Below are 15,109 nucleotides of genomic sequence, written 5' to 3'. Positions count from 1 at the left end.
TAAGTCAGAACCATGGCAGTGAAAACTTGGCAGCAAAAACATATCCCCTGAGGAATTGTGAGAAATTTTGATGGGATTAAAACATGCTGCATGACATATGGTATATATTTTTAACACATATAATAGGAGAAATAAATTGGAAGAAGCATCTAAGCATTAATCCCCTAACTCCCACATCTCATCCCATCGTTTGGGATTTATCTCTTTCAGTTTGTCATGGTAATGTAAGCATGAAAGGATCTTTCCACCTTCTGGAATTCAACTTTAGAAAGGGAGATGAAATGTCACTATTATTTATCTGCATCGTTTAAAATGCTGTTTTTGTGTAGAACAGAGAGATGTAAATAGATAACCGCAGCAACCTCAACATACAGACTGTCGAAGTGAAATCAATTTTACTAATATTTCTTATCGGGGCTAATATCTTTCCATGAACTCAAATGATGTAGTGCATTGGGACAGAATTTGCCAAAAAACATTTACTTCCAAATACATTGGTGCTAACAATATAACTAGATAAATTGCAAAAACTTTCAGAAACATGCTATACTTGCTCTTCTAAAAGGAGAGAAAATAAAAAGCAAATAAATGTGCTTTGCTCTCTGTATTTTCAAAGTATTTCTGTAACTGTCCAGATTTTACTTTATATGTTGCAAAAATGTAACTCTCTGCCTCTTCTGAATTTATTATCCTCATGTTTCATTCAATTAATAACTTATACTAGTGAGAAAAGGTAAGGAAACAGGGCAATTCTCCCATATTTATCATTATGGGGCCAACATACACCAAAGATAAACATACAGCAGATTCATATTACGTGTATGGACATGAACTCACTCAACCTCTCTAAGGTCTCCTCAGTGTCAAAAGGGAACTTAAAATGTACCAATCTCACAGGGTTGTTTTGGGGATTAAATGAGATAAGCCAGGCAAATGCTTAGCATATCAAGCATATTATAAGTTGCCAATAAATGTTAACTATCATCACCATCATCACATCACCATCACTGCCACCACAATCATCCTCATCACCATCAGCAACAGCAACAGCAGCAGCATCAAATCATGATCACCATCATCATCTATACAAACAAGGCCTTGTGGAACTAAGCTTGATGCAAGAGAGGTTACTCCTGGATAAATGGCCCAGTGTTCAGCATGCTGAAGTATTTGTGACCAAGCTATCAGACTGTTTATCATAGTGCTACAAGGTTGGCATTATCTTCATTGAACAGATGGAAAAACTAAGACTTTATAATAAAAGGATTAGGTGGAATTTAGTGAAATCTGCAAGTGATGTACTTTCCTCTCCGATGCTGAGTCCTACATGAGAGGCTATGTCTTGCTTTTTATATCCACTATTAGGAAGTTAAGAATAATAATATTTAGAAAAGCAATCACAACAAAACTGCTGCCCCTTTTAGTTGATTTATTTCCATCATTTTTTCCTTGATTCTATTGCTGTTTACTATTTAATCATATACAATTTTAATGTAAGCAACTAGATATAATTTGTGAAAACAAAAAATTAATTCACGAGTTAATTGAACAATATATATTTTAAATGAAGATTATGTTGACCTATAAAGTAAAATGTAGGAAGCTTTCAGAGAAGAGATTAGAACATAATTAAGAGATTAGTTGAGAATTTTATTGGGTTGATGTGAGAGTAGATAGACTGGGAGTCATGTGACTCCTCAATGACGATGAATCAGTTTTTGGAACATTGTAGGAGCTTAATAAAAATTTGGTAATGAAAGGAGGAGAAGGAGGGATGATTCAGTTAGGTGATTAAATGGGTCAGGAAGAAAAGGGAGAAGAAAATATTCAAAAAATTTTATTTCCCCTCCTAAGTAACAAGGGGAATATAGAATTCTGCTCTAACTAGGAAAACTACAACTAAATAGTTTTAGAAAAGCCAATATAAGTGTTCTTTAACACACACGCACACACATGCACACACACACAAACACATCAGTATCTTAATTTTTGAAAACTCAAAAGGTTAACTTCATTTCTTAAGAAAAGCGGTGTTCTAACAATAAAAACATTTCCAATATATTTTTTAATCTAATGACAATCTCAGAGGGCATTAGGTTCTTGTCTGTAAAAAATTGAGATTCATTTTCAGAAATTAAAGATAAGATGAACTGGGAAATTCTACTTTTATTATTCTCCATATGAGGATTAAAAAAATGAAAGCAGTCAAGTCAGACATATATCAACAGATACACTTTTATTTTTAAGAATAATTCCTATTTTCAGGCTTTTCCCTCAGACTTGATATTTTAGATTAAAATATCAATTGCATCTTTTATGGTTTCACAGCAGCATAATATCTTGACTCTTGTCACTGTTGAGCTGCCAACATCAATTTTATATTTATTTCAAGGTGACTTTGGAATACTTCATCTGTCTTATATATGATTATTCTGCTTCCATTCAAGTGTTTTGACTTGTTCCCCAATCTCATCACACTACTAGTCCACTGTATAAATGCATACGCCTTGAACTGGAACATTTCTTTTTTCACAAATATAACCTTATGATCCTAGATTTCTCTCTCTCTCTCTTTCTGTCTCTCTCCACACACACACAGACACGCGCACACACACACACACAAACACACACATGCTCAGAAACATGCGTACATATAGATTCCACTTTACTTCTATATAATTGTTTCATAAAAGATATTAATAGACTATCATATCCATAAATATAAATCAGAAACATAAATTGTAGCTTAAAAATTTTAAATTTTTAAAAATGGTGGCATTTGTTTTATTTATTCTTTGCTTACTAAGAGAGGACCCTGTATCTTTTCCCGGGAAATATATCCAATATTAGAAGCTATTCTTTGTTGAGATTCATTTATATTTGTGGTTCTTTAGTTGAATTTCTTTTCCTATAGTGTCTCTGTGCTCATGTTAAACTTTAAATAAATACACATGGATCTATCTCTTCACTTCTGCCCTTTCATATCCAGCCTAAGCTCAATTATATTTTCCCTTTGTAGATGAGATTTTTTATCAACCTACCTTCTGAATCACCCACTAAAACAAGCTCAATTGCTTTATATAAAACAATTCCAAATATGATTTTCACTGATAGCATACATTCAATAAGTTCTTCGTAACCATTTACTTTTCACCTAATTGCTTGCCATTTTTCATGTCTTCTAAAGCATTCACCTCCCCTCCCCACAAATCCTTAATTTCATTTTTAGTCTCTGATAAAGATCCTGGTTGCTCTCATCTGGATTTTCTAATCACCCTTTCCTGGTCCCCTGACTGCATCTACCTAATATAAATGATATGAAATGTTGTACCTTAAATCTCCAATTTTATCAACCATTTTAATCATTAACACCTTAAATTCAAATATCTTTGAGTATTAGAATCCAGTTAATCATCTGAGTGCTCTTTGTTTCCTCATGTGTAAAAGGGAAATAATAATGATACCTGGTATAAGAAAACAAGTTGTGTATATAGCCTTTAAGACATGCAATGTGTCAGAGCAAGGGAAGAATATTTAGCATCTGAGAAAAGAAAACCTCTTCAATAAATGGTGCTGGGAAAATCGGAAAGCCACATGCAAAAGAAACTAGACTGCTATTTGTCACCATACACCAAAATTAACTCAAAATAAATCAAAGACCTAAATCTAAGACCTGAAACAACAAAATATATAGAAGAAAACATAGGTACTAAATGTATGGACCTTGGTCTTATCGAGGATTTCATGAATTTGACCTCAAAAGCAAGATGAGTAAAAGCAAAAATAAATGAATGGGACTATATCAAACTAAAAAGCTTCTGCACAGCAATGAAAATCATCAACAAAATAAAGAGGCAAACAACTGAATGGGAGAAGATATTTGCAAACAATGCCTCCGAAAAGGGTCTAACATCCAAAATATATAAAGAACTCATAAAACTCAACAACAACAACAAAAAAACCCCAAACAATTCAATTAAAAAATAGAGGACCTAACAGGCACTTCTCCCTAGAAGGCATACAAATGGTCAACAGACATATGAAAAGATGCTCAGCTTCACTAGTTATTAGGGAAATGCAAATCAAAACCACAATGAAGTCTACAGCCATGCCACCCTGAACGAGCCCGATCCCATCTGATCTTGGAAGCTAAGTAGGGTCAGGCCTGGTTAGTACTTGGATGGGAGACCACCTAGGAAGACCAGATGCTGTAGGCATTAAAAAAAAAAAAAAGGATTGTAAACTGGCAAGGTCCTTGCACCAGACGTCAATTGCTGTTGCTTGCCAAAACACACACACACACACACACACACACACACACACACACACACACACACACACACACACAATGAGATACCACTTCATACCTGTTAGAATGGCTATCATTAACAGAACAAGTAATAACAAATGTTGGAGAGGATGTGGAGAAAAAGGAACCCTCATACACTGCTGTTGGGACTGTATATTGGTACAGCCACTATGGAAAACAGTATGCAGGGTCCTCAAAAAATTAAGAATAGAATTACCACATGTCCCAGCAATCCCTCTTCTGGGTATCTACCCCCAAAATTTTGAAAACATTTATTCATAAAGATATATGTACTACTTTGTTCATTGCAGCATTATTTATGGTGGCCGAGACAAAGAAACAACTGAAGTGTCTTTTGATAGATGACTGGATAAAGAAGATGTGGTACATATACGTGATGGAATATTACTCATTCATAAGAAAAGGTGAAATATTGCCATTTGCGACAACATGGATGAATCTTGAGATTATCATGCTAAGTGAAATAAATCAGACAGAAAAAGTCGAGAACCATTAGATTTACTCACATGTGGGATATTAAACTGAAAGGAGCAAATGAACAAGACAAAGAAAAACTCATAGACACAGACAACAGTTTAGTTTTCACCAGAGATAAAAGGGGGATGGAACAAGGTAGAAAAGGGTAAAGGGGTTTGAATATATGGTGACAGAAGGAGACTCGACTTTGGGTGGTGAACACACCGTGCAATATACATATGATGTATTACAAAACTGTACACTTGAAACCTATATAATTTTATTAACCAATGCCACTCGAACACATTTAATGACACTTTAAAAAGTATATTTAGCATCTGGAGGAAACCTCATTATATTTATCTGAAGTGTCTTGAGGTCAATAGGTCCTCTCAAAATTGTTTATTACACCTATTTTTGGTGTTTGAAGCAAGTATGATATTTATCATCGTAACATCTTTAAAAATTCAAACTTTACAAATTCAAATAACATGATAAATATTCAACTCTATCAAAACACATCGCATTCTATACCCTTAGACCAATAGTTTTTCAACCCTTGGAACAGAAAAAAAGATACACACACACACACACACACACACACTCTCTCTCTCTCTCTATATATATATATATACACACACACACACACACACACACACACACATATATACTTTAATTACTTTAGGCTTCCTAACAAGTTTCCATAGACTGCATATCTTCCATTAACATGTTTTTACATTCTTTGGCTTTATCTTCTGATTTTTGTTATCCAAATCTTAACCTTCTACTTAGTATGTTTCTCTCACTATTGCATACTTTAGACTATTTTCAATTTACTTGCTTAAATCACCATCCATTTTAGAATATAATACCTTGAAAGTTTTGAAATCTTACTACTTCATTATCTAACAGGAATGGTTTATTTCATAAGGGCAATATCTTCCTCTTATATGTCTTTTCATACCATTCACACTTTTCTATATTTCTAATTGGGTTTAGCAACTTTTATAAACATTAGGTAATGACTACCTTAGTCATGTTCACTTTCTTGTTGTTTCCCAGAAAGGCAAATTCTCTCGGACGATGGTCTTTTTTTAGTTACTCAAATTATTATTTTAAATGAGAGAATGGCTTATTTCTGGTTACACAGTGTTTTTAACTTGAAATGTTACAGTACCTAATAAAATATTTACCAGATCAATAAGAAATTGCATTAATCTCAATGTAAGAGTTTGAAATTTAAAAGAGGCAGTCAATATAAAGAGAAAATCAATTTGTTAACTGAAGTGAGTTTCCTCTTGGTACATGAAGAATTTAATATGTGCTTTCTACTTAAAATAAAGACTGAATTTGTCCACTTGAATCATGGGATTGACATAAATATATATCCATCTATACAAGGCAAGTCATGAAAATTTCAGGATGTTAGCAGATACTTTAAAAATGACATTAGATTTTATAACCTACAGGCTTGTTTAAAATTAGATGGAATTACAGTATCTCATATATGAAAATTTATTCAATAATAACTGAAGAATCAAAACAATAAAAAATCAAGAATAAAAAGGCATGTTTGGCAGACAAAGTAGACAAGCAAGAGCAATACTTTATAATATTGTTTTGATTTTCATAAATAATTGGTATGCTTGATTGTTTATTTATTTATTCAACCAGACCTATGAAATTTTCATTTCCTTTTATGCCCTGGTTACTAGGAAACTCAGAGAAAAATCTGGGTCTCAACTATAGAAATCATATTAGTGTTCTTGCGTGCTATTTTTGCTTCTATATTTTCTTCATGGCCCCGATTTTCTATTTTAACCACCATATTCTATACATGTGGTTCAAAGGAATCTATTCCCAAATCATTCCATAGTCACCAAAGACCTAGCAGACCTGTTCCACTCCCACCCTGTCTCTCTCATCTCATCTCATATCATTTCCCCCCAACCAATGTCACTCTTCGTTGTTCCTTAAACGCGAAACATGCTTCAGCTTAGGCCTTTGCATTTGCTGTGCCCTGCCAGCAAGACTCTTTTCTCCATAGCTACTGACTTGTCCCTTCACTTCCTTTCAATTTTCTCAAAAGTCAACTTATCAGAGAGGTTATCTTTGACATCTTTTAATAGAACATATAATCTATGTCTTGTAGATAGATATGGATACAGATAAGTTATATATAAGATAACATATCTGCCCCATATCCATATAGACACCGTATTCTTCTCTTCTATACATTTTTCCCATATAATTATCACTATTGAAACTACAAGTTCTATTAGAGTTAGAATTTTCTTTTGTTTGTCGGTTTCTTCGCTCTACTCTATTACAGTGCCTCGAACACAGAAGACATTCAATATTTGTTGAATTTAAAAATAACTAAATGGATAAATAAACGATACAGAATCTGGAAACATGAATTATACACATTGATTTATTATTATAGAATAAAACAATGTAATTTCAAAAACAGCAAATGCTCCAGCGCTTTGTCTTTCAAGATAAAATTATCATCCTAGTTGCAAAACAGAGGTTATAAAATTCAATTTAATTTTGTCTCCTTGCTTCTTCAGCTTAATTTAAATTCCTCCCCAATTTTACTTTCTTGAACTTTGAATCATTCCAGAAAAGAAATGATCCAAAATAATTTGTTTCCTGGTTTAGAATGAGCTTAGTTAGAAAAAAATATTGCATTTCTCACAAGTAATATGGATCAAAGTGGCTCAAACCAAGCCAAATGTCAGGTAAAACAAAGAGATTCTCATTAAAAGGCTTGTTTTGTCTGATGGGGGATTTTGGAGTCCTGAGATTCTGTAATAACATTATCTGTTATAGGAGATTAGGGAAACGAGAGCCAATTAAACCGCTGGACAATAGCCGAGGTACCATTGCCTACACAAACATGAGTTTACTTGAAAGTATCAAAGAAAGCCCCTGGCCTTTTCTAAACACCTTTCTTTTTCCTTGTGAGAAGCTTATTTGTAATGGTACATTCAAGGGAAACGAGTCTTAATATTTTAGATATCATGCAGCAAACTGAATGAGAGGACGATACCTCTTCTGAAGTGAAGTGAAGTGAAGTGAACTGAAGATGAAATGCCTCGTGTTATTTGAGGAGAAATTATTCTATACTTAAAGTTCTAAATGCTAAAAGGGAATGAGAAATCTTAAAACCATAGGATTTTCAGCTGACCCTCTGAAATTTTATATATAAGCCATGGTTTAATGGTTTAATGGTTTCTTCGTTTTTCCAATGGGTGAACGCATATTAATGCTCACCATAGTCTCATACGAGCTCATTAACTTTGGTGTCGCCAGGACAGTCATCGAATATCGAAATAAAAGACATCCAAATATGGAATGAAGAAGGCAAACTGTCGCTTTTTGCAGATGACATGATTCTTTATACAGAAAATCCTACAGACTCCACTAAAAAAGTTATTAGAAACAATAAACAAAATGTTGTTAATTATTTAGCAAAATTATTGTTGTTGTTTCTATTTCTTAATTGTGGTTTTCTTCGTTATCCTCTTGAGGACTTCTTTTTCCTTAAGTGGCATGGTGAAATCAAGTGGCTAGTGTGGTAACGAAATAAAGTCCAATGAAAAAGAAAAATGTGATTTTCTCATTAATAAGTTAGAGGTTGAGTACATTGAGCAGAAAATTGAATCAAAGTTCTTACGTACAACTAGAGGATACACACCTAAGTTATATCACTTGTGTGTGATTTTGTAAATTATTGTATGAAAATAATCACCTTAACACCACAAGTAAAGAAATGCCATATATAATGATGTATAAAATTTCCTTTATATTTTATACTACTGATTAAAAAAAAACATTAGATATAAATTGGGTAATATATGGCAATTCTTTTATCTTTATTTTCTATGCCTCTTCTTTATTTCACAGTTTTGGCATTTGATACGTTAAGTTATAAATACTTTTCAAAACTATCCCTCAGTATTAATGACAATTAGGCCATTAGTGCCTTCTAATTATAACTAAAATATTCTCTCATATTCATATAAGATTTTGACTTGTTCTCCAATCTTTTCGTACTCTGAAACTCAATTTTCACTGTTGTAATCTATAATTGCTATAAGATACAGATATTATGATGTGCATTGTTCTGAATATAAAATGTGAGTTTGTTTCATACACTACTTAATAATTGGAAAATGGTTAAATAACTAAGATTCTGATGTAAAAAAAAATCAAAGGGTAACAGAATGCTGTCATTGTTAATGGGATGTAAACGAAATGCTTTAATGGATTATTGCACTTCTGGGTCACAGCATCGTCTCCATAATTATTTAAGAATATTAATAAGGCAAAAAAATTTCAAATTATCTCAGTTTGGTGTCAAAATGTCTGTGGCATTTTTCTTCTGTTTCATGTTCACTACTGTTTCATGTTCACTACTATCAGAATCCTAATAAAGCGAAAGTAATTATAGCTAAATGCACGCTTTTATTTCCAGAAACAATATAGCCTTAGAATCCATAACTTCCTCTAATATCTTTAGTTTTAAATTATTTTTTTTTTGTGAGTAGGCTATACAATAAGATGTAAAATGTAAAAAGTGTGAAAGTGTCTAACTTGAAAAGTGTCTTCTCACTCCAATCTCACCAGCCCACCAGTGCCCCTAGAGGCAACCTCCTTAACCAATTTCAAGCATGAACAGGCTAGAGGTATTTTAAGATCATCCAAGTGTGTATGTGTGTGTATGTCTTTGTGTGTGTTTGCATGAGAATATTCTTTCTTCCAAGCAGTAGCATACTATATCTACTTTTTGCACCCTATAGTTCTTCCATTTAACAATATATTTTCAAGATCTGTCCATACTAGTACATATAGAATTGTCTCTTCATCATAGCTGAATGGCGTCCATTGTGTATATAAACTATAATTTTCTCAACCATCTTCTATTTTTGCATATTTAAGTAATTGCCAATCATATGCAATTCAAAAAACAATAAATGTACACACACACGATGTATAACATGGATGACTGTATTTGAAAGATAAATTTGAGAATTGCTGAGTCAAAAAGCATGTGCCATTTTGGTCTTGACAGATAATGCTAAATTATTCTGCACATAGGCTCTATCAATTAAACTATCAGCAATGTATAAACACCTTATTTTCTACATACTTGCCATGTTTTAATGTTGTTAAATTGATGGGTAAAATTTTTGTTTGTTTAATTATGAGGGAAGTTGAATATTTTTCAAAGCCTACTGACTTTCCTATGAACTATTTTTTCATCTAATATGACCATTTTTGTATTGATTTATTGGTCTTTTCATTTTGATTTGTATATTGTCTGTGATAAAAGTTGCATTAAATTTTCCGTTTGTTTGTCTTTTTCTTTTGTTAATTTATAGAAAATCTGAAGCATCCAGAACTATGTCTGTCACCTCTTCAGACACAATCCTTGTTATTCTACCTCTCCACAAAGTTATCTATGACATAAAACCACTTTGCCCAAGTTAGAAAGTGTCAAGAACCGTAACTGCTAACTGCTAACTGTTCAAAACACCACCATAAAACATACATGGCCTTATATGTCCTGTTTTTTAATCTCTTCATGTCATTACTGCTACCAAACAATTTTCATTTCCATAATGTCTAAATTAGACCCCAAATAGGACATTCTAAGTCACACTTCTTTATAATACAAAAAAAACATTTATGTTTTCCCAAATTTTCTTTCTTTCACCACAATTAACCCTGTTTTGTATTTCTCTTAGTTACTGTTAAGAGAAATATTAGAATTTCGTACTGTAGTGTTCTTAATGTCCTTGTGGCATGTCCCTGGGGCCAGGTGAGTGCAGTATCATTTTTGTAATAGTCTTTGAAATAATGGAACCCTACTGATTTTTTTTTTTTTGCTTTTCGCCGTCTAACTAATCATATTGAAATAAGTAAATTAATAAATATACCTTTTTTTTAAGGAACCAGATGTCTTCTGTTCTTAATTTTTATTAAATCTATTGGGGTAACACTGGTTAATAAAACTATATAGACTTCAAGTGTACAATTCAATAAGATGTCATATCTATATTGCATTATGTGTTCACCACCCAACGTCAAATCTCCTTCTGTCACCATTTTTTTTGACCCTCTTTTCCCTTCTCTACCTTCCTCCTCCCCACTTCCCTTTGGTAACCACTAAACTGTTGTTCATGTCCATGAGTCTCTGTTTGTTTGTCATGTTTGTTTGTTGCTTTCAGTTTTATATCCCACATATAAGTGAAATTGTATGGTTCTCGACTTTTTCTGTCTGACTTATTTCACTTATATAAACCCTTTTCCCCAATACCTAATACATTTTTGGTATAAAATTTAGATGAATTTAAATTAGCCATACATAATTTTTACAAAATTATATGTTATAGCAGGGGTCCCCAAACCCTCTGGGCCACGGACAGTCCTGCAGCCTGTTAGAAACTGGGATGCACAGCAGGAGGTTAGTGGCAGGGGAGCAAGCAAGGCTTCATATGCATTTGCAGCTGCTCCCCAGCGCTAGCATCACTGCCTCAGCTCCACCTCAGATCATCAGGCAGTAGATTCTCATAGAAGCCTTGGTCCTGGTGCCAAAAAGGTTGGGGGGCCACTGTGTTATAGTAAATAACTAGGCATAGGTGAAAAACTTGCAAAGCTAATTTGTGTTCATGTAAAACAGCATATATGAACCCAAATGAAACATGATTGTATCATCGGTTGATTTGCTCTTGCTCATTTGATTAAAAAAAAAATTATTTTCACATCTTTGAAATAGAAGTTCATTTCTGTGTTTTACATTATGTTGAAAATAAACAGCTTGTCAAATTAATTTAACATATGCCTACTACTGAGCAAGATAATACATGTACATGTACACACATATGCATACACACTACTCTCTTCCCTGTGTGAGGCCAAACTTTCAGATCTCTCTAACTTTAAGAATAGCTGTAGACTTCAAAAACAATTGTGGTTAGAAAAGGAGGGGCTGCAAACCTTTCCTCCTTATGCAGAATGAATTCTCCCCTGTAGATCCAAGCAATAAACCAACAACATAGAAGGAAGAAGCATAAAAATGGTACCCACCATGCTGTGATTATTTGATTTCCCACTTGAAAGGAAGTGTATTCTCTGATGGGTTGGTAATCTATACTTAAACCAGATTTTTACAGAAAATTTGGAATAGCAACAGGAGGCAGAAGAAAGAGAAAAAAAAAAAAGAAAAACTGGGGGAAGAAAAAACAATTCCATGGCAATCATTCAAAGCTGCCACACTTATTGTTATCAGAATCTGCTCGTCAGCTGCCCAGGCAGCATGGTGGTGATGAGAGGTAGGTCAACTATCAGAGGTAGGGTGAGAAAACAGTCACCTGTACCTCATCATTGTGGTACCTGGAGGCATAAGACATTTATACTGTATATGGGAATAGAATTTGGGTGTTGCTAAGTGTGGGTGCTGATGACAGACCTAATTAACCACATTTGGCTCAGCTGTCCTTGAGGCATTGATTGCTAAAAGCGAACTGCACAAGGTCACTTTCCTAAAAGAGGGAAGAGATGTTAACAATTCTGATTCTATGCTTTTACCTACACTGAAGCACCAGGAGATCACAATAACTAACATGCAAAAATATTTTGAAGAATCACCAAGAGAGAAAAGTAAGTTTATATTTGAGATATTCTATATATTAAGACGTGAAGTATATCCCTGAAGAATTCTATAGGAGCTAAAATGTATATGAAGGTGTTCTTGTTATAGTATCTGAGGACTGCCAAGTTTGATTCATCTGTTAAAGGTGGAAAGTGCAGTGGTTAGAGACTTTGATAACTGGAATACTCAAGAAACTCATTCACCATGGAGTCTGGACAGTGAAATTTTATTGCTTGCATTATATGTAGTGAATGGAAATACATCTTCCTCAATATAGGAAATATGAATGCAATGGCATCCAAAATAGAAAAATAATCATTTAAGTTTTGCAAATGTTTATTTGCTGACTGCTAAAGCTTGACTTCTGAAATTTTATGCCAGTTTTGATTTAGGGATGAAAGACAAGAAGCTTAACTTTTAAAGGCATAAAATATAATCTTTAAATCATTTCTGAGGTGAGCTGAATGTTCTAGATAGAGTAATTCTCCGTTCAAATGTTATTAACATCTAAAGAAAGTCTTTTCAATGAATTTAAGAAAGCCAAGACCCAATGTCTTTTCTTTTTCTAAATAATTAAACTTGGTTCAGGTGCTTTGAGACTCAAGGTTTTGAGGATCTAAAAGGGTCTCTATAAAATTGCTTTCTAATTGATTTTGCTTTCCTTGTCAAAGTTTCACCAGACATATCCCTGAGATGTAATATTTCAGTGCTAAGTCTTGCATTGGTTTCTATGGCAGCCGATTGCAAAATTTTAATGCAGCTATCAGCTTTCTATCCCAGTGTTGACTGCAAGCATCAGTGTTAAGGAGACTCTATCTGTCTTGACAAGTCTCCATCTTGAATATAATACATATACAGTTACACCCCCAAGCTGCAAGTTCCCATAATACCAGAAACAAATAGATAACAGGGATACACATAGAATTATACAACGTTGATGTGCCTGTTTGAGAAAGAGAGAGGAGAGAAGCGAACAGCGTTTCATAGTTCAAGATGCTCTAAAAGGTAGAGAAGCAATCCTTCCCTTTCCAAGAGTATCACTCATTAGGTATAAAAAGCTGAAACCACCCATTATTTGGTGAAAGGAGAGAGACTCAGTCCAGTTCCTAAATGGGTGACTGAATCAAAGGAGGCTCCAGGTCTTAGGGGGAGTAGATCTTCAGGGAAATAAGAGAAATGATGTTGGAATAATGGGAAATAAAGTAGAAGAGCTGCAGGAAAGGAAAGAACGTAATCATTACTTTTTAAGTTAAAATCATATATTTAGAAAGTTAGTGGCATATCTCTATTTCCATCCATTCCATCACTCACACTCCTGAAATACTTTGCAAAACTGTGATCTTAAACTTAATTAGTGGGCAGAGCCCGAATAGAAAGGCTGGAGGTTAACTCTAGGATTTCTCCTCACTATCATGTGTGGGGAGATGATTAAAACCCCCAGGAACCTATAAAATCTGGGCAAAGAGAGGCCACAAAGGATTCTGGCTGAGCATTCAGATGTAACGTTCATACGCATGTGTGAGAGAGAGAGCGCTGCATGCTCTTTCCTTAGGATTGGGTTATTAAATTACAAGGAGAGTAGTAGAAATAAAATGAGATTTTTCACTCACACAGATCTAGATTTGAATGCCAACTCTGCCAAGTCTTTTGTGATCACAGATAAGTTGCCTACTTATTCAAGCCTCAGTTTCACCATCAGTAAAACTGAGAAATATGACTTGCCTTAAGGGGCTGTGAAAATTACATGAGATGATATATGCATGGTATCTAGCACAAAGCCTGACGCATATTAAATATGGATATGTAATATCTAGGGACTGATGTAATTAATGCTATTTATTATACTTTGAATTATACTATTTTATCATTCATTCTATCATTTTGAATTATATTATCCTTTGTAGCCCCTAGAATACTTGGTAACTTCCTGTACATATGATAAGTGCTAAATCACCACATGTGAATGAATGAGCCTCAGTTACAGAGGAAAGTCATAGACATAATTTAAAGAGCCATGTAATAAAGTGGTTCACCTCATATGATTGTGATCATGAAAGAATCCAGGTCCAATACGGTAGTTTAATTTTTCTTATAGCATTCAAGTTCAGAGCCATTATAGCATAATTGAGAACACAGGGTTTGGAGCAAAACTGTCTGTGTTCAAATCCCATCTTTGCCATTTATTAAAAGTATGAACTGGGATACAGTTGTTCCTTCTGTAATATAGGAGTAGCAACATAATGATCTTATAGGATTGTTGGGATGATTAAGTAAAGTAATGAAAATATAGGAGTAAAGCACCTAGAATAGTGTGTGGCACTTATGAGGCACCATTGAAATATCAACTCTTACTACAATTAGTGACTAATGTCAAATACTATCAATATTTAACCAAAGATTCCCTCTTTGATAGTATATGTAATCATTTGCAATTCAAGTATCAAAGAGTGAACATAGCTGAATGTGTGAAAGACCAGATCTAGTCTCCATCTTGGATCTGTAATTAACTGGCTTCATCTCCCTGAGTGAATTATGAAGCCTCTTGCATGTTCTCATCAGTTAAATATGGGTATGGGTTAGATTTTGTTGGTGCTCCATCTTATCTCTACTATGATAACATTCTCTGAATTTTACTGCATAAGACCATTTATCTTCCACCT

At 33.9% G+C, this 15,109-nt stretch overlaps 1 protein-coding gene and 1 pseudogene across 2 annotated transcripts in view; one reads left to right on the top strand and one right to left on the bottom strand.

Annotated features, from left to right (window-relative positions):
• Nucleotides 1-15,109, bottom strand: part of IL1RAPL1 (interleukin 1 receptor accessory protein like 1) — a 1,227,390-nt gene that overhangs the window by 620,418 nt on the left and 591,863 nt on the right. The window lies entirely within an intron of this gene.
• LOC120598474 (uncharacterized) lies at nucleotides 4,099-4,217 on the top strand (annotated as a pseudogene).

This window comes from Pteropus medius, unplaced genomic scaffold, assembly GCF_902729225.1.
Source record: "Pteropus medius unplaced genomic scaffold, Ma_sr-lr_union100, whole genome shotgun sequence".
Taxonomy (NCBI): domain Eukaryota; kingdom Metazoa; phylum Chordata; class Mammalia; order Chiroptera; family Pteropodidae; genus Pteropus; species Pteropus medius.
Note: the sequence above shows the minus strand (reverse complement) of the source record. Positions and strands in the feature narration are given on the sequence as shown.